Below are 21,475 nucleotides of genomic sequence, written 5' to 3' on the forward strand. Positions count from 1 at the left end.
ATCTCATAATGATGAGAGAATCATTCTATAAGAAAATTCATTTTGCAGATGAGAAAACTCAAGCTCAGAAAGGATGAGCAATATAAACAGGAAGTGGAAGAGTTAGCTATAAAAACTGTCTGCACGAATCCACTGTGCTATGATGCCTACCATGACTGAGCATGCCAATAAATGAAGCAATCAATGGATAAACATAATCTCTAGGGTCCTTTTCATCTCCCAATCTTGGGAGTTCATTTTCTTTTCTGTCTCTTTCCAAAGCACCCCTGCCATAGGATCCCCACTGTCAATGGGTCTTTGAAAGAAGGGACAGTTCTCAAATCCCACATATATGCAGATAATCGCAATTGGTCTGCAGTAATTTATGATTTGTTGATTTAATGATTCCTTTCTCACAATTTTGATGTCCTCATAACTGCAGGAGAATTGTAAGAGTTGTAATATCTATTTTCAGAAAGAGCTAAGCTTCAGACATTCTGTAGTTATTAATTTCAAATATGTTAGCGTTTATTGGTTGGATGAAAGATTTGCTGTTACTCGAGATGCTACAGAAACATGTATTTGCTCTAATACTGGCCTGAACAGGACAAGTAAGTCTTCAAGAGAAACAAGATGAGGATTTTTATTTGTAAAGTTACTCTGACTCTTGTATCTTGGAGCAGTATGTCAGTATTAATTAATTTAAGCTCAGAATAAGAATGCGTTGCAGCATTTAGAGGTGTCTAAGACTGCTGAAAACTCTGATAAAGTTTCTCAAACTTCTATCACTAAAATGCTATGTTTGAGCATCCTTGGAAGTATGCAGCCTTTCCAACCTCTTCATATATATATATATATATATATTTTTTTTTTTTTTTGTGGTATGTGGGCCTCTCACTGTTGTGGCCTCTCCTGTTGAGGAGCATAGGCTCCGGAAGCACAGGCTCAGAAGCCATGGCTCATGGGCCTAGCTGCTCCACGGCATGTGGGATCTTCCCCGGCCAGGGCACGAACCCGTGTCCCCTGCATCGGCAGGCGGACTCTTAACCACTGTGCCACCAGGGAAGCCCCTCTTTATATTTTTGATGTTCAACTTCACTATCATAAATTTTACTTTAAGGCTTAAAGTTTCAAAACTGTGTAATCAAGTCCCTCAGCCCTAGAATCCTGGACTTTCTGTTGTTGCTATTTGAGATTCATAGGGGGAGACAATATGACATTGTGCTGAAGTGGCTTGACCTTTGAACCACAGAGAACTCAGGTTTATTCCTAATTATGTCAGTGTTAATGTGCCTTCTGATAGCCATTAACTCCTCTAAATATGTTCCCTTCCCTGTGAAATGGTGATTAGAATACTTACATCAAAGTAGGTGAGACATTTTATCTAGAGTACGTAGCATACTATTTAACACAAAGATATCACTTAACACATGGTATTTTGAAACCCAGAAGCAGAATGAAGCACTTTATAATCACTTGCTGGAGGTTTCTGGTGTCAAGATGCCCCTGGACATGACAGTCTGGGCTATATCATGGTGGTGAGGTTGGTCACTTCTCATTTGAAGTGAACCTTCCCAGCTTCTGTGGAAATGTTCATGCTGCCCACTGAACTGAGAAAATACTGCTTTGGAAAATGGATGAATCAACAGGAAACAGAACAGTTTGAGGTTTGCTTTTAGGAAGAAAGTTACAAGGAATCTCAAACTTTATCTCTAATTACTCCCAGTCACTGACAGACATAACGTGGGAGAACTTGGACGTTCTGTAAGTGGAAAAAAAAATTAGATCTCAGAAACTTAAAAAACATCATAATCCATTCTAGAAGTACACAAAATTAGCTACTGTTCCATTCATTCTGCAACATTAGAAACAGTGAAACATTTTCATCATACTAGGGGATAAGAAACTGGGAAAGACCATAAGGGGTACCTTGGCCATGCCGTATCCCTATGCCCATGTTCTTCTTACCCCCTACACAAAATTCTGTATTCCACATCTTTAATGGCTGGTTACCCACTTTCTTGTTACCCACTTGTGCAATATGCAGCTTTAACTGACTGGAATTATTTTTTCTTGACAATTGTGTTATCGATGATAGTTTTTCTTTTGTTCTTCCTAACAACTTTGTTGATACCTCTTTTCTCTCTCCCTCCTCCTCTCTCCCACTCTTTCCCTCTCTCTACCTCTCTCTTTTTCTCTTCTGCTGCACAACTCTCTTCTCATCTCCTCCTCTCTTATCTATCAGAGAGGTTTGGATAGATAATAGAGGTTATAAAAGTGGCTGCTAATTCCTCCCCTTCCTGCATCTACATACTTCTGCCATCACGTAGTAGAGTCAGTTCTCCACCATTTAGGACTGGTCTTGTGACTGTGACTCCTGAGATAGTAGAAACCTGATATAAGCAGAGATTTTAAAAGTGCTTCTGTGACTACTGTTTACAGGAAAACTAGTATTACTCTGCCTCCAAAATCAAACAAAAGTTTATAAAAAAGAATCTATAGACCAATTCCCCTCAGAAATGTAGACAGAAATCTTTAACCAAATATTAGCAAGCAGAATTCAGAAATACATAAAAAGGATTGCACACCATTACTGTGTGAGGTGAATTTTGGCGATAAGACTGTTTCAAAATTCATTCAATGTAATCACCGTATTAATACACTAAAGAAGAAAAATCACATGATCCTGTAAATTGATATAGAAAAAGCATCTATCTGATGAAAGATTAACACTAATTCATAATAAAAACTCTCAGAAAATGAGGAATAGAGGAGAATGTTCTCAACTTGATAAGGAACATGTATGAATAATATAATATGTTTAATGGTGAAAGACTGATTGTTTTCCCTTTAAAACTGGGAACAAGACAAGAATGTCTGCTCTCACCACATTTATACAACCTAGTTTTAGACGTTTTAGCCAGTGTAATAATGCAAGAAAAGGAAACGAAAGACAAAGGAGAAAGAAAGGAATAAAACTGTACTTATTTGCATATAACATGATTATCTACATAGAAAACTCCCAAAAATCTACCCACAAAAAAGTCTTCTAGAACTAATAAGTGAGTTCAGTGAGTTCAGCAAGGTCACAGGGTAGAAGATAAATATTCAGAAATAAATTATATTCCTATATATTAGCAATGAACAATTGGACTCAAATTAAAAACACAATACAATTTATAATTGCTCAGAAAATGAATTACTTCAGTGTAAATCTAACAAAACATGTACTTGTATGCTTAAAACTATAAAATGCTGATCAAAGAAGTTCTAAACAAATGAAGAATCATACAGTGTTTATAGATTCAAAGACTAAACAAAGATGTTAATTTTCTACAAATTATTACAGTCAACAAAATTACAATAAAAATTGCAGCAAGATTTTTTTATAGAAAAATAAATATTGTTTTTCAATATATATGGAAAGGCAAAAGAAATAGAATAATTAAAACAATTCTGAAAAGAATAATAAAAATAGAGGAATAAGTCTACCTGGCTTCCAGACTTATTATATAACATAGCTACAGTAATAAAGACTGTGGTATTGGCAGAGAGATAGACACATATATCAATGCAATAAAATAGGGAACTCAGAAATAGCCCAACACAAGTACAGCCAACAGCTTTTCTAAAAAAGAGGTGCAAAATTAATTCAGTGTAGGAAGGATAATCTCTTCAACAAATGATGCAACTGGATATCCACAGACCAAAAATAAAACCTTGACCCAAATCCCACAACTGATACAAAAATTAACTCAAAATAGATCATACATGTAAACATAAAACCACACTTTTAGTAGGAAACAATCCAGAAAGAAACATAAAATAGAATCTTCAAAACTTAGCCCTTGGTAAAGAGTTCTTATACATTATACCAAAAGAATGATATTTTAAAAAACTTTTTATTGGAGCATAATTGTTTTACAACGTTGTGTTAGTTTCTGCTGTACAGTGAAGTGAAACAACTATATGTATACGTATATGCCCTCCCTCTTGGACCTCCCTCCCACCCTACCCCCCCAATCCCACCCATCTAGGTATTCTTTTAAGTTGATAAGCTTGACATCATCAAAATTAAAAACTTTTGCTCTATAAAAGACCCTCTGAAGAAGATGAAAAGATAAGCTTCATACTGAGAGAATACATTTGCAAACCATGTAACTGACAATGACTAGTATATAGACTACATAAAGAACTCTCAAAACTCAACAGGTTTAAAAAAATCCAAATAGAATATTGACAAAAGACATGAAGAGAGGGACTTCCGTGGTGGCTCAGTGGTTAAGAATCTGCCTGCCAATGCAGGGGACACGGGTTCAAGCCCTGGTCCAGGAAGATCCCACATGCCGCGCCACAACTACTGAGCCCACGTGCCACAACTACTGAAGCCCACGTGCCTAGAGCCCATGCTCCACAACAAGAGAAGCCACCGCAACGAAAAGCCCACGAACTGCAACGAAGAGTAGCCCCCACTTGCGGCAGCTAGAGAAAGCCCGTGCTCAGCAATGAAGACCCTACGCAGCCAAAAATAAATAAGTAAAAATAAATAAATAAATAAATAAATTTATATAAAAAAAGACATAAAGAGACATTTCACCAAAGAAGATATGCAAATGGAAAATAAGCCCATGAAAAGACGTTCAGCACCATTAACCATTAGGAAAATGCAAATTAATACCAAAATAACATATCACTACAGACCTCTCAGACAACACTAAATGCTGTTGAGGATGTGGGGAAACTGGATCACTTATCCATTGTTGGGTGGAATGTAAAATGGTACACTGATGCTGGAAGACATTTTGAAATATTCTTTAAAAATTAAACATGCAAATATCATATGACTTGGCAATTACACTCCTTAGCAAATATCCCAGAGAAATGAGAACTATGTTAGCAAATATCCCAGAGAGATGAAAACTATGTCCACATGAAACCTGTGCACAAAAGTTTACAGCAGCATTATTCAAAATATGCCAAATCTGGAAGCAACCTAGAGGTCTTTCAGCAGGTAAATAGTTAAAATGCAATATCACGAATACTACCCAACAGTAAAAAGGAAATATCTATTGCAACATGCAACAACCTGGATGAATCTCAAGCAGAGTTTTAAACTCTGTGATTCCATTTATATAACATTCTTGAAATGACAAAATGATAGAAATGGAAAACAAACCAATGATTGTCACGAGTTAAGGAAGAAGTGGGGGCAGGAGAGTAGTAAGATGTGGCTCCGAAAGGGCAATAAGAGTGATCCTTGTGGTAATGAAGTCCTGTCTTGATCGTGTCAAAGTTGTTATCCTGGTTGTGATATTGTATTATAGTTTTTCAAGATGTTATCTTTGCGGGGGGGTGGGGAACTTGTCCATTGAGACTTGCCCTCTCTTGCTGCTCCTGGTACCTTAGTTCTCTTATCAGGGGAAGTATCCTGGACTAACCTGCTGAATAAAGAATGACATAGGCTGCAGTCACCTCTGTCAACTTGGACAGAAGCTGACCAACTGCCAGATATATGAGCGAAGCTATCCTATGCAGCCACTAGCTCACCTGCCGGGTGATGACAAATGCCTGAGGGATCCCAGTAAAGATGAGTCAAGCCAACCTAGTCCTGGAAAACCACCCAACTGATCCACAGAATACTGAGCTAAATAAACGCTGGTTGTTTTAAGATCCAAATTTTTGCAGTAATTTTTTATGCTACATAAAGTATCTAGTATAGAGGTTAAGCAGATTCCCCGGTTTGCCACAGTCTTTTCCAACCAGCCTCCCTCTGGGCTGCATGCCCAGGACTACAGGGAATGGCTCCTGTGTCCAGAAAACTGTGAAACCTCTTGCTGTCTGGGGACAACAGGTCTGACAGCATCATCCTCCTTGGATTCTGGTCACACATGTCTTCTGCCTGTGTCACTCTTAGTTCCCTGCCAGAGGGACAGTCTCTGTTGTCTCCTTTAATTGGAGTTAATTTTTAGGACACTTGTTCCTTTCCCTGAATGCATTCTGAGTCTGAGAAAAACAAAAACCCTCCATCCCTTCTCATGTGGCTCAAAGTCCCCTGTGACCTTGTCTCAGCATCTCTTCACTTTTGGGAAAGTAGAAGCAAATTCATGTTGAGACATTGCTTCTCTTTACCATCTACTTTTGAGCAGGATGATGTTGTTATGAAATCATGGCTTTGAAATCAGAGCAGGTTCTATTCAGATATTGGCCCCACCACTTGTTGTGCTGGGCAAGTCACTTAATCTCTTTGAGATCTATTTGTTCATCTGTAAATTTTAAGGGCAATTGTGTAATACAACATATAAGAAAGAATCTGAAGCGTCACATGATTTATGGTAGGTGCTTAAGAAACGTGAATTCCCTTCCTCAGAACCTTATCTCTCAGTCACGTGCCTATTTAACCACCAAAGATGGAACTACTTAAAACCTCTTGAAGTAGTTAAGGTCTTGGAAACCCTCTCACTGCATTCTCTGTGAGGGTGTTTCTCTTATGGAGGCATTTCATAGCGACATTAGGATCCATCTACGAGAGATGAGATTATCAGTAATGACCACGGAAGGTCTTTACCCAGAGAAGAGGGGAGCACAGAACATCAGAGCCCCTTTTGCCCAACCCACCATTATTAACTCGGAGAGAATGGCTACAAGAGCTTGGCCAGAGACACAAATGCTCTTTAATTTAAATTAAAATTGGACAGCGGTGAGAGGCCCGCATACAGCTAAAAAAAAAAAAAAAAAAAAAATTGGTAAGAGTTGCCTTGCTTACTCTAGTGTGCTCCCTACTGAATAAAGAGGAAAGTGAAGTTGTGTCACTGCCTATCACTGCCCCTTGCTAGCAGTAGCTGTGCCCCCATCAGGCCCAGTGACCTGAGCCCTTGCTGTTGAAATGAGATGACAAAAGGGACACAAATCAGTGACTTTTCCTGAAGGTGTGCAGGAAAGGCAAGACCTGCATTCATCTTCTGGTTGACGGGAAATGCAAATTAAAAATTAGAGCTGGCACATTCTCCACCGCCACACAGGTCGACACTGCAATCACCAGTGAAAAACAGAACTTCTATTAATATAAAAGGGCAACAGAGATGGTCTAATCTCCATTTAAATTGTATTTGCTGTCTTAGTTTTAGGTTCTTCTAGAAACAATTACTGAGACCATTATTGTGCAAAAATTTTCTTAGGACGGGAAGGTGACACTGGCAGGGAGATGAGGAAATGAGGGGAAAGGAAACCCATAAAGGGCGCCGTCAGCTACCACAGGGAGCAAGGGAGGCTTAATCACTTCAAAAACATTGTATAATTATTGTGGCCAGGACGCAAGGGAGTTATGGTACTTATACCCACACCTAGAAGCCAATCCCTACAGCAAATCCATCAATAAATCCTCTTGTCTCCATCTTAAAAATACATCCAAAATCTAGCCTCTCCCCTTGTTATCACACTGGTCCTAGCCACCAGCGTCTCTTGCCTGGATTACTGCAATAGTTTGTTTTTTGTTTCTTTGTTTGTTTGTTTTTAATCTGGTTTCTCTACTTATCTGTCACCCTACCATTTATTCTTCAAAAGTATCCAGAGCATTCTTTCTCAGATTTAAGCCAGATCATGTCACTCTTCTGCTGAAGCCCCTCCTATAATTCCCAGAGCCTTCAGAGTCATGGCCAAGATCTTTTAATTTAATTTTATTTATTATTTATACAGCAGGTTCTTATTAGTTATTTATTTTATACACATTAGTGTATATATGTCAATCCCAATCTCCCAATTCATCCCAATTCCCCCCCTCCATTTTACCCCTTGGTGTCCATACGTTTGTTCTCTACATCTGTGTCTCCATTTCTGCCTTGCAAACTGGTTCATCTGTACCCTTTTTCTAGATCTTAATGATGCTGCAAGGCCCAGCTTGATCTGGCAGCTTTGCCTCTATAAACTCTTCCCCACCCTTTTTCCCATCATCCCCCTCTAGCCACACCCACTTCCTTGCTGGTCCAAGACTTCTGGATCAAGAACACTCTCCCCTCATTTTCTGTTCACTTGTTTTCTCTGCCTACAATACCTTTTCCCTCACAGTCACATGACTTTCTCTTTTTCTTCTGATTTCTCGTATGTCTTTTAACAAAGAGGTCTTCCTAAGACCACTCAATATGGAATAATGCTCCCAGCCACATCCTTAGTACTCTGGATCCTTCTTTGACTCCTTTATTCTTCTTCCTATTACTTATTAGCTTCTAGCACACCACATATTTAACTATTTTGTTTATCAGACTTCCTGCATTAGAAATAGGGCAGTAACTGTCTCTTTCAGGTTCAGTATTGATCCCCAGCTTTTTAGAAATTAGGTGCTTAATAAATATTTGTTGAGTGGATGGATAAACATAAAATACTCTCTATAAATATAAAATATCATAAAAATTTCTGGTTACATTGCAAGACCCCGAGAAATGGAGTGTTACCCCTTTCCTCGCATTCACAGTTCTTGGCCCAGTGTAGAAGCTTAATAAATGTTGGTATTAGGGTTAGAATCAGCAATTGATAAAGTCACCCTGAGCTGAGCTAAACAATTTCTCCAAATGGCTTGGTTCAGTAGTAAGAACATGCAGGGAGGTAAATGGATTATGCTTCCTACTGTGTATTTGCTTTGACAATATGGGGCAACTGTGAAGTGGTGTTTATTTTTCTAAATTAACATAAGTAAAGGATACCCTTTGAATGATGATAGTGAGTGTCAAAGTGTTAGGCAGCTTCCATTTGGCTGAATTGTTCTTATCAGTTTTAAATATTGTTCCTATTCTTGCTTTAGTCATATGTGACTCCTTTTCTAGTCCTGAGCTCTCTCTCAGGAATAGGTCAGTGTATCAAGGATACAGCAGATAATTTCTTGTTTTGGGTAAAAAACACTGACCTGGGCAACTCTCCAAGTGAAGTCAGCCATAACTATGATTTGCTTTTTTTATTTTAAAGGTGTTTTTTTTTTGATGTGGACCATTTGAATTTTGAATTTGTTACGATATTACTTCTGTTCTATGTTTTGGTTTTTTTTTTTTTTTTTGGTTGCGAGGCATGTGGGATCTTAGTTCCCGGCCAGGGATCAAACCCGCAGCCACTGCAGTGGAAGGTGAAGTCTTAACCACTGGACCTCCAGGGAAGTCCCTATGATTTGCTTTAAATCTGTAACCTTTCTTTCTCCAAGAGCGATTTGGGGCAGAAGATAACACCACAGCACATTTCCATTGGGCAGCCCCCCAGCTTCCAAAAAAAGGAGCTGGGGTTTTATTCCGTTATTCAGCTTTTCATCCGCCTAATATGAAAAATCAGCTTTTCTCAAACCAGAGAGCCGGCTCTTCAGATGCAATGTTATTGTTTTCTCTCTTGAGAGAAGGAACTAGATTGTCAACTTAACTAAGCATCAGATGTTTATTACTAGATCATAAAGGAAAAGTGTATTAGGAATCTGTGCTTTGGCATTAGGCTGCTATAAAATAACTCTAATTAGGGTTGTGAAAAATGATGCTTTGGGGAAAAAGTATTTGGTCTATAGTAGCTTCCCAAAAGGTCAACCCCAGTGCTTTCATTTAGACTCTGAAACCAAAACTACTGCCTTTACTGTTGATGGAAAAACAAAAAAGTGTGATGTAGAGAAAACACCTCTGTGCTGGGAGTCAGAAAGTCTGAATCCTGTTGCAGCCTCAGCACTAAGGAAGCCACACACACATCTCCACAGGAGGGCGAGGACCAGCTTCGGACTGACTTTAGTTCTAACTCTATAAACCTGAGAAATAGAGTCAGGCCTCTGTGCTCCAGACATATTTGAGATTCCTCTTGCAGGGACTTAAATATCATGCAATACATCCTAATCTGCCTGTGATCTGATCACCTGCAGCTGTGGTGCGGCCATCGGAAGGAAGAGATTTTGTCTCATTCATCTTTGTATCACCACTACTTCGCTTAATGAAGAATTTAGCAGATAATAGATGCTTTTCATACACTCATCAAACTCTTCTTCTTGTCGCTGGGTTTTGGCCAGTTGCAGGAGGACTGTGACAGCCACCGGCTGACTGAGGCTGAGGATGAACACTTCCTCATGCTTGGGCTGACCTCTCTCTGTGTGTTTGGGCTTCTCACAGGTTTGTCTGCACTATCCCACAAACAAGCCCTATTCGTTGTCTGAGGAGGTGTTTTTGGGGTGACCATGGGCCTCCTCATCACTTTTGGTCCATCCACTAGACTTTGGGCGTGTACCTAAAACTCAAGCTACCTTGGGATGAGGGCTTCTTAGCCTGAGACTCCAGGCCTTGGTGTGAGGAGGAGAAGCAGCTACAGGTTCAGGGCCTCCAGCCTATGGGTCAAGGAAGCTCCCTAAAGCCAGCTTTATGGTGTCCCTTCCCCTAGGGGCTGTACTGAGTAGTCCCGAGGTCTCAACTCGGACTTGCAGGCAGGGCTTCCCGCTCTTGCATGTGTACACACCACTGCATGTGCTTTCGCATGTGTCTTGCAATATGTGTAGACCTCCCTGGGCACAGTGGGACTCAAGGGAGTGTGCTGGTTATTGTGCGTTCGGCTCCAGAGCTCCCTGCCCTGGAATCTGCAGGAGCTGGCTCTACCTCTGCAGTGTGCTCGTCTAGCCCAGCTGTAGCAGACCTACCCCTGACTCAGGCCTTCTTAGGCCTGGAAGCTTCTCTGTGGTGTGTTACCAAGACAACATGGCACCCTAGCAATTTTACAGCCAGCTCCATGATGGGATAACATCCTTGCTTGTGTGCTGGTGTGACTCAGCACATAATTCAGCAAAGATGCCTGATGTTCATGAAGATGAACTACCTTCCTCTTTAGTCTTGTTCAAGGAGACACTGATTCCCAGGATAATGCCAGTGTCCTTCTATCACTGCACCCACCTATGAGACAGACCTTTGGAGACATCACTTCCAGACAGACCTAATGCAATGGCTGTTGACCCTGGGCATTCCTGCCATCCTCAGACAGTGTGAAATAAGGGTGGATGGGGAGTTTGGTGCCCTCACTAGGGAGGAGAAAGTGCAAAGAAACAGCCACCCTCAGAAACACGACCTCAGGTATAGAACATTGCCTTGCCTCATCCCCTTTGTCTGAAGCAAGCTAGGGCATTTACGGGGCATTCAACAAACATTAGCGCTCACCTCATGGTACATGATGATATGTCAATGACAGAGAGCAATGCAAACCACCATGGAAGCTCAAGTGGAGAAGAAACTGGATCAGTGCATGCTCGGGAGGGAGTCAGGACCAGCAGGAAGCACCTGCCAAGACAGTGACATGAGAACTGAGTCCTAAAGCCTGAGTAGAGTGTTCAGGAGGAGAAGGGCATTTTACACATGGAGGGTGGTACAGTTTACTAAGCTCCTGCTGTATTCCGGGTCACCTAATAATTCCTGTGCAAAAAATCAAATAATAGATTGCACTTTGTACAGTATGGTGTGAGAAGTGTCACTTCCCTTGCTACAGATTTGGTTTCCCCATTTGGCTGGCAGAACAACTGCCCTCCTTATCCTTCTGGCTTAGTGGGATGCCCTAGAAGGGCTTGAGATGGTGACTCTCATCAAAAGATTTATGGAGAGGGTGCACTTAGGTAAAATATGTGAAGAAGTAAAGGTAGCACAATGGGGCAGGGGTAGGATGTGGTCTCCATGGAAGATGCACTTCAGCCTTATCCCATTGGGCGCTCTGGAGTACAAACTACTGCAGAGTCAGGCTCACATGGAGGCAAAGGGGCTGGCATTTTGCACCCTACGTCAGTCAATCACTGATCAAGTTCTGACTCAAGGAGGAAGTATCTTATAAAGTAAGGTAGCACCTTTTAGAGCAAAGGTAATACTTTAGAGAAAGGAGCGCTCGTGGGATGCTAACAGTTGGTGGTCTCAGTAGCTATAGAAAGGGGGTTCCTGCTGGCGAAGCGGATGTGGATGGGGCACTGACAGCATTCATGAACTCTTTCTACCCCAAGAAGACACAGAAAAGAGTGGGAGGTGTCCAGCTGCCCCATTAAATCAGCCAGACTCACTCATCTACACACCTGCATCTGCCCCCTAGGAAAGGAGTGGAAACATTAGCCCAATTGGAAACAATGGTCAAAACTTGCATCTTGGGCTTCCCTGGTGGTGCAGTGGTTGGGAGTCCGCCTGCTGATGCAGGGGACACGGGTTCGTGCCCTGGTCCGGGAGGATCCCGCGTGCCGCGGAGCGGCTAGGCCCGTGAGCCATGGCCGCTGAGCCTGTGCGTCCGGAGCCTGTGCTCCGCAACGGGAGAGGCCACAACAGTGAGAGGCCCGCATACAGCAAAAAAAAAAAAAAAAAAAAAAAAAAACCTTGCATCTTGGCAGTCTATTTTCTTTCTATTCTTTTTCTCCTGTTCCTGCCAATGTTTTGCCTTTTTGATCCCAAGCTTGGTTCTCATTTCTGAAGCAAATCTAAGTTTACTCCTCCAGGCAATGGCCGGGCTGGTTCCTCAAGCTTCCAGGGCCCCATGGGTAGAGACTGGCTGCCTCAACCTCAGGCCCTCAGAACCTCATCCCCTGTCCTGGCTACTAATCATGGGTTCCCTCTGCATTGTTTCTCCCAGGCAGAAGAGACAGACCAGATGACTCACCTGAAAGTTTACAAGTAGAATTTCTTAGAAAATTCTTTGCTGTCATGCCTGTAAATTAGTATTTTTACGGTCTTTTATTTCGTGGACACCAAAACTGAAAGTATTGTTTTTACATGAAAAAGTAAAACTATTTTTAGCTCGCAGAGGGAACAGGATGATATATGCTGCAGTTGTCAACTGTCTTTTAAAGTGTATGTAGCACACTGGAACTCATAAATATTTAAAAGAACTAAATAATTATCTAAAGCTCCCCAGTCTGTTTTTTAAAATGATAATTTCCACAGGGAGCAAGGGAGCATTTGTTCTTTGTCAACTGTCCAGACAGAATCATCATCTTTGAAAACTTGTCCCTCCTGTTTGTTGCTATTTTTGTCATTTTTGACTCACTACCCAGGCCCCCTTATTCGTCTCCCCACTGGTTTCAATGCCACAAATTTGGCATGTGTGCAAAATACTTCCATCACTGCCTCTCCAGGTAGAGGCTCTGACCATCCTGGGAAGCTGCTTGAGACCAGTCATAAACAGAGGTCAAGAGATACACTGAGTATAGGCTGCCTCTTCCTGAATTGTCAGGGGGTCTCCTGGGCAAGGAAGCGTGATAGATAATGACTCAGCCATCTGGGACATTCTTAGAACATGTCTATAGAATAAGAGGTTTTCCTGAATGGGAAAGAATAAGAATAGAGTAAAACAGAAATAGCAGAGAAATTGTAATTCTGTCTTGGCCATTCACTAATTGTGTAACTTTAACGTACTTATTACAAAGCAAGCCTTTATAATAGTTATCTTGCAGGTTTATTGTGAGAATTAAGATAATGCGTTAAGAATTAGGTAAAAAAACAGCGCCCAGTACCAGACACCTATTGGAAGCTCAATAATTGGGAATGATTATAATTTAATCTTATTATTATCCACTCTTTTAAGTAACGTAACATTTAAAATTATTTCAGGAAGAAATTCTTTTAAATATACCTTACATAGTGTTACCATCCTCAGTACAGTGAATATTTTTTTTAAACGCTGCATTTCCTTGATGTCAACATTATTAACATGAGTTACAATTTAGGTCTGGTATGACCCTCAGGCTTACTGAAATATGTAGAGATGACTGTCCTACACTAACTGTTGTTGGACTGCAATGCATACTATTTTGGTCTGTATCTATGTTTCCTGTCTTCTCTATTTCCATGTTATTTCTCAGGCATGTGTTTGCTTGTAGCAAACTCTCCTCTTGAATTTCTGCTTCCAAGCTGATATGCATTTATAAAACAGATCTCCAAGCTTGGCAGAATTGCAAATATTCAGGGTTTCTGTTCTTGGGAATAGGGAAGACAATATATCATATAAGTACTACCAATAAAAACACCTAGAAAAAATTGGATGAACTCTAAAGAATGCATAGCAGGACTCTGAAGAATATAAGGGAAATATCGAGGGACCTAAAGTGAAGAAGAATCTGAAATCAGACAAGAGTAGGCACTGAGGTTTCAGCTATTTTGGGGGTAACTGGAATCCTAATAACTGAGAATTAGAGTTTTAACATCCAGATATGGTTAGGAGAAAAGGACAGGCAAATACTAATATCCCCATATAAGCCTGGGATGCTAAAAATGCCTCATCTTCCTGTGGTATATGATAGACTTGGATTTTTTTAATGGCACCTCAGACATAAAGGAAAGGAAAAAAATCTATTTTGCTGTGAATTCTGAAAAAGGGAAAAGAAAAAATACTCTAAGAATTTATAAACATAATTCTCTGCTCATAAGGGTTTAAGTTTGAAATTTGCAATGTCTGCATAGTCCAAGAAACCCAAGGTAATACATTTAGACAAAAGGTGGTTCTAGGTTGGTAATATTTCAGGAGGGTCAGGCAAAGGCAGTTACCTTAGCCTGGATTCCTTAGAAAGCAGAGCGTGTGGCAAAGGACCTATAGGCTACTATTGTTTTAGGGTCAGTGAGAGAAAAGGGAGTCAGGCTGGGAGGAAAGCAAAGCTGCCAATCTGAGGATGGGCTGTGGGGTCAGCCCCTGAGAAGTGTGATTGCTTTCTTGATGTCTCGGGGACTGTCCTGTAAGTAACGAGATAACTACATCTCGCCAATCTTTCCAGAAGAAGCAAGGGGATGGCTCCATTTCCTGGTTTCGATATTTCATTTGTCAAACATGTGCCCCATGAGGCATTAACGATCCCAACGTCCCAGCGCTTGCTGAGCCAGGTTTTTAAGGTTCCAAACCCTGACATCAAAAGGGAAGCCCTGGGCAAGAGGCAAAAGGCAACGGGTGTGATCATGAGGCCAAGTGATGTGGGTTGTGTCTACACGAGGTCAGTAGGAGCCCAGGGAGAGCTGATGACCATAGTAACAGTGAGAAAAACAGGCGGTTTAGGCTGAGAGACTCTGAAGTGGAGCCTAAGTAGTGTCTTATATGCCAGGCTATGCATAATCACCACAGATGAAATCCCTTTGACAATGCACTTGCAATACAAAATTACGAAACACACAAAGAAGCAAAACATCATAATCAAAGCAGAATAAAACCCAAGAAAATTTATATGGCAAATAATCAGAGGCATGTCTAAAATCACTACATATCTATATCTATCTATCTATCTATATATATATCTATATCTATATCTATCTATCTATCTATCTATATATATAATGGAATACTACGCAGCCATAAAAAAGAATGAAATAATGCCATTTGCAGCAACATGGATGGAGCTGGAGATGATCATACTAAGTGCAGTAAGTTAGACAGAGAAAGACAAATACCATATGATATCGCTTATATGTGGAATCTAAAATATGACCCAAATGGACATATCTACAAAACAGAAATAGACTCACAGACATAGAGAACAGACTTGTGGTTGGCAAGCGGGAGGGGGAGTGGGGGAGGGATGGATTGGGAGTATGGAATTAGCAGATGCAAAATAGTATATAAAGGATGGATAAACAACACAGTCCTACTGTATAGCACAAGGAACTATATTCAATATCCTATAACAAACCATAATGGAAAATAATATGAAAAAGAATGTAGATATACCTATAACTGAATCACTTTACTGTACAGCAGAAGTTAACACAACATTGTAAATCAACTATACTTCAATAAATTTTTTAAAAATCACTATATATGGTGAAGGGAAGAGAAACAATCCTAAAATCAAACTTCCAAATACTTTATGTATGTACTACCCCCTCCATCTTAATGTACTCCTTTTGTCCTTAACTGTGGGCTGGACTTTGTGACTTGCTTCAAAAAAGCACAGGGTGGAAAGGGGTGGAAAAGTAACTTTACAGTGGAGAAACATGGCAAGCATCTCCTTGGTCATTTGATCAAAGTTAACATCATCATTGGTAAGTCAGGTCAGTAGGATGTACTCTTGATGTGATGTGATGAGAATGGCTCTCTAACTCAGTTATCCCCCTCCCCAAAGCCCAGAACCCCTATTCCACCTTGAGAAAACCATCAGACAAACCCAAAATAAGGAATATTCTAAAAATATAAATATAAAATAACTAGTAGTCTTCAAAACTGTCATAGTGATCAAAAGCTGTCACTAGTCTAGAGGAGCCCAAGGAAATATAATGACTAAGTACAGTGTGGTCTCCTGAATGGGATCCTGGAACAGCAGATGGATACTGAGTAGAAAACTTGCGAAACTCAAATGAAGTGTGGAGTTTACTTAACAGTAATATACCAACTTTGATTCCTTAGTTGTGACAAATATACTATGAGTGGAAAAATATCACGATACATGGCATTGGGTAGTGTCTTCAGAAGATAACTGATTAATAGTGGGCTTAAATTAGCCCTAGGATAAAGGCTGGACTCACCATAACAAAGCTTGAAAGAAGTCTGGAAATGAATATACTGCCCCAGAACAAAGTTCAACAGTATTTAAAGGAATACAGTGAATTCCAACACCCCCAAAAATATGAAATTTAGAATGGCCAGAACTCAGTAACAAACTACTGGGCACAAAAAAGCAGCAATATATGCCCATACCTAGGGCAAAACTTCAGTCAGTAGAAACAGACCCAGAAATGACTGAGAGTATAGAAGCAGAATATAAGTACTAATAAAACAACTATTACAGATCAGCATGATATGTTCAAGAAGATAAGAAGAGCACAAAATAATGAGTAAAGATTAGATGAAATGAATTAATTCATGGAAAAGTGCAATTTATTAAAGTGAATATAAAAGCTGATGAAAAATATAATAGTCTTCTGATTAGTAAAGAAAATTAATCTGTGATTAAAAAAAAAAAGCTTCCCACAAAATATGCCTGGTACTGGTGATTTCACTAGTTAATTTTACTAAATATATAAGGAAGAAGCAAAAACCAATCTAATGGATGCACTTCCAGTAGAGAGACAAGTAAGAAATATTTTTCAGATATTTGTATGAGGTCTTCATGAACTTGATTACCAAAGCTTTCAAAGGCATTAACGAAAAGGAAAATTTTCTTTTGTAAACACAGATTCAAAGAATACTAAAAACATTAGCTACTGGTAGCCAAAAAAATTGTATATTAACTTATATCTATATCCTTATCCATATTTATATCTTATCTGGGGATACATCATGACCACTTTAAAAATATTTCAGGGATGAAAGTTTGGTTTAGCATCCGAAAATATGTCAAGGTAAGTTTCTATATTAGCAAAATAAATGAAAAATATTATATGACTACTCAAGAGATGCAGAAAAAGTGTTACAAAAGTCGACATCCATTTATGATAGAAAGCTAGAAATTGAAGGAAACTGATAAAGTATATTTAAATAATGACAATTATGAAGAGAAACTTTAGATGTAATGGACATTGTATAAAATATTTCTTTTAATATCAGAGAAAAAAAAGGTTTCCATACCCACCCACACCATTTTTATTCATTTTTGGTCTATTGGACAAGTGAACAAAAAAGAAAGTGAAAGTATATGCAAGATGTCTTATACACTTACAGTAATTAAAGACATTGTATTATTAGCAGCAGGTAGGAAAATAGACCCTGTGAACAGAATGACAGTACAGAAATAGACTTACATGTATATGACCATTTGATTTTTTTTTTTACATCTTTATTGGATTATAATTGCTTTACAATGTTGTGTTAGTTTCTGCTGTACAACAAAGTGAATCAGCTATATGTATATACATATCCCCTCTCTCTTGAGCCTCCCTCCCACCCTCCCCATCCCACCCCTCTAGGTCATCATAAAGCACCGAGCTGAGCTCCCTGTGCTATACAGCAGCTTCCCACTAGCTATCTATTTTACACATGGTAGTGTATACATGTCAATACGACTCTCTCAATTCATCCCAGCCTCCCCTTCCCACCCCTGTGTCCACAGTTCCATTCTCTACACCTGGTCTCTATTCCTGCCCTGCCACTAGGTTCATCAGTACCATTTTTCTAGATTCCATGTATATGTGTTAATATACGGTATTTGTTTTTCTCTTTCTGACTTACTTCACCCTGTATTACAGACTCTAGGTCCACCCACATCACTACAAATGACTCGATTTCATTCCTTTTTTATGGCTGAGTAATATTCCATTGTATTTATGTACCACATCTTCTTTATCCATTCATCCGTCAATGGACACTTAGGTTGCTTCCATGTCCTGGCCATTGTAAATAGAGCTGCAATGAACATTGGGGTGCATGCATCTTTTTGAATGATGGTTTTCTCAGGGTATGCGCCCAGTATATGACCACTTGATTTTTGACAGTGGCAGTATTCAAGAACAATGGAGGAAAGGACAGTTTTCAATAATGGTGCTTGGAAAATGGAATATCCATGTGGCTAGAAAAAGTCTTGGTCCCTATTTCATAACTCACAAATAATAAATTTCCAGTGGATTTTAGCTCTAAATGTAAAAAGTAAAAACTAAATTTGGGGGGATATAATACAGAACAATATATTCATAACCCTGTATGTGAACAGAGTTTTAAATGAACCTAAAAAAGTCCAACCACAGGGAAAAATTGGACTACCTTTATTTGTCAACTTTTGTTCATCATGTTATTCCAGTAAAACAATTAAAAAATAAGCCACAGGAATTCCCTGGGGGTCCAGCGGTTAGGGCTTAGTGCTTTAACTGCTGTGGCCTGGGTTCAAGCCCTGGTTAGAGAACTAAGATCCCACAAGCTGTGTGGCACGGCCAAAAAAAAAAAAAGTAAGCCACAAAGTGAAAAAATATATTTGCAGTATACATACACAAAAAAGGGCTCCTTTCAAGATATATAAGGAATACTTTCAAGTCAGTAAAAAAGCTTAACTTAAAATCAATTACAATCAATAAGACAATCTAATAAAAAATTACAAGAAATTTAAAAAGGTACTTCACCAAATGGGCAGTAACTATATGAACTTATATTAGTATCAGTAAAGTGGAAAATAAATCAATAATGAGATATCACTTCACATTCACCAAAATGTCTAAAAATAAAAGTTTTGATAATTTAAGTTTGATGAGAACGTGGACCAACAGCATCCTTTTCAATACTGAGAATCTGCTTCAAACATTTTGGAAAACATAGTGGCATTATCAACTAAATTTGAACATGACATATAACCTGGCAATGTCTAGCGGAAATACACTAGAGCATGTAAGAATACTTATAGTGTTATTAATTATAATAGCCACAAACTAGTAACCAAATATACACTCATTCTAAATGATAAATCAATGGAACACTATACAACAATAAAAATGTTAAAACCACAAATACATGTTAAAAGATAAATGAATCCAACGTTATAAGCCACATAACACAAACTTAAAAGATTACTTACAGGATCATTCTACTTATGGGAATTTAAAAATAGAAAAACTAATATGCAGTATTAGAAACCATGGTACTTGTAAACTTTGGAGAAGAGAGAGAGGAATGTTTGGGAGGGAATGTGAGGACAGCTTTCCGATTCTCCATATTCTATTCCTTGGACTATTTAGTTAATAATAATATACTGAACTTCATATACATTTTTATGCATTTTTCTCTGTATATTTCTATATTGATACAGTGTAATTTTTAAAAGGATGTTTGATACAGTTTAGAAACTGGAACTAATGTAAATCCCCTTCAGTATGTTAGTAATGAATCGATTTATGGTGTAGAGCTGATATGGAATAATCTCCAGTCATTTAAAATATGGTGATACTGGAAATTCCCTGGCAGTCCAGTGGTTAGGACTCAGCTCTTTCATTGCCGAGGGCCCAGGTTCAATCCCTGGTAGGGGAACTAAGATGGCATCGCCAAAAAACCCCCAGAAAAACAAAAAACAGAAACAATAAAAAACACTATGATATTAAGATAAGATGTTGAGGTGGAACATAAGAAAAGATATAAAATATTTAGAATGTGATTCCTCACTCTCCCCGCAAAATTTAAAATCATGACCCGTTTTCAAATTACTCTTGGTTAAATAAAGGTAACTTCCTTGACCACCTCAAGTAGCCTCACTGGTTCGAAAACTCAGGAATTCCCAGGGTGGAATCTGAAACCAGCCCCATACACAGAGGGTAGGGAGGGACCTAAGAAAGAGGCCACTCCAGCTAAGTAGGCGGCAATTTTAACAAGCATAGGAACTCACTTAGGAGGCTGGGCTTGGGCAGCCCCAAGAGGAGGATGGGGTTCAGTCAACAACAAGTAACTCTCTCAAGGCTGTGTCCTCAAAAAACCACAAGAACTGGGGTGGGCCGAATATACCTTCCAAGGATGGAGGGAGGGGTGAGGACCCTCTGATGACCCAAGTCCCCTCTTGGGTCAACCAGTGGTCTTCTCCTCTCCATGATCTCCTCCAACAGCCTCTTCAGAAATTGCTTAGTTATGTAAGTCAGCTCAGAAATACATATTTTTCCTTGTTTTCAGTAAAGTGCTTATGGAATTAACTAATGACCTTTTTAGACAGAAAAGTTCCCCTTTCTTTATTTCACCTGGGAAAATGGTGTTTGTTGCAGAATAACTATACTTTGCAACTTTCTTGTGATTTAAGATACTTTAAAACCTTCATTTATGTATCTGATTTTATAACACTGGACAAAGCATAGCCCTAACAGAGGGAATGATCTAATGGTTGACTCTTGTAATATTATAGAAATAAACCTTTGCTCACAAACTGATTATCAGTATTTACTGCTCCAGTCCCATTTCGTTTCAGTGGAGATCTTGGATATTTTGCTTATATATACTATTAAGAGGAGAAAGCAAGTTGAAGAAAAATATATAATATAATCATATTTACAAAAATAAAATTATATAGATAGATCTACACTTCCATGTGTGTGAGTACAAATATGCAGTGCAATCCATCCAGATCCTGGTTTAGGCCAGTGGGCAGTACTACTTAGAGATTAGATGGAGGACGAAGGAGAGGTTAAGTAATGTTTATTCCCTGGGCTCCCTTCCTGTTGCTCTGTGATTTGGTACTAGCAGTGTTCCTCCACTACCAAAGGCTACATATAATAACTCTCTTTTCCTTCTGGTAATAACACCCTCCCCTTCAAGGCTACCCAATGACAGAGAACCTGTTATGATAAAAAAGCCAATCTTGAGCCCCAAAGAGATTTAGAAAGATGTTATATTTGTAGAGCAACAGACAAGAAACTTCCCTCATCAATTTCCCATTGTTGTGTGATCACAGCCACTTCACAGCTATGATGATAGTGTTGAAGGAAAGATAGAAGTGGGCCACTGCATGTTCTCTATGAAATGTGCAATATAAAGAAACAAGAGTTTAGGGCTTCCCTGGTGGCGCAGTGGTTGAGAGTCCGCCTGCCGATGCAGGGGACACGGGTTCGTGCCCCAGTCCGGGAGGATCCCACATGCCACGGAGCGGCTGGGCCAGTGAGCCATGGCCACTGGG

This window comes from Orcinus orca, chromosome 10 (genome assembly GCF_937001465.1).
Source record: "Orcinus orca chromosome 10, mOrcOrc1.1, whole genome shotgun sequence".
In the NCBI taxonomy this organism is placed as follows: Eukaryota; Metazoa; Chordata; class Mammalia; order Artiodactyla; family Delphinidae; genus Orcinus; species Orcinus orca.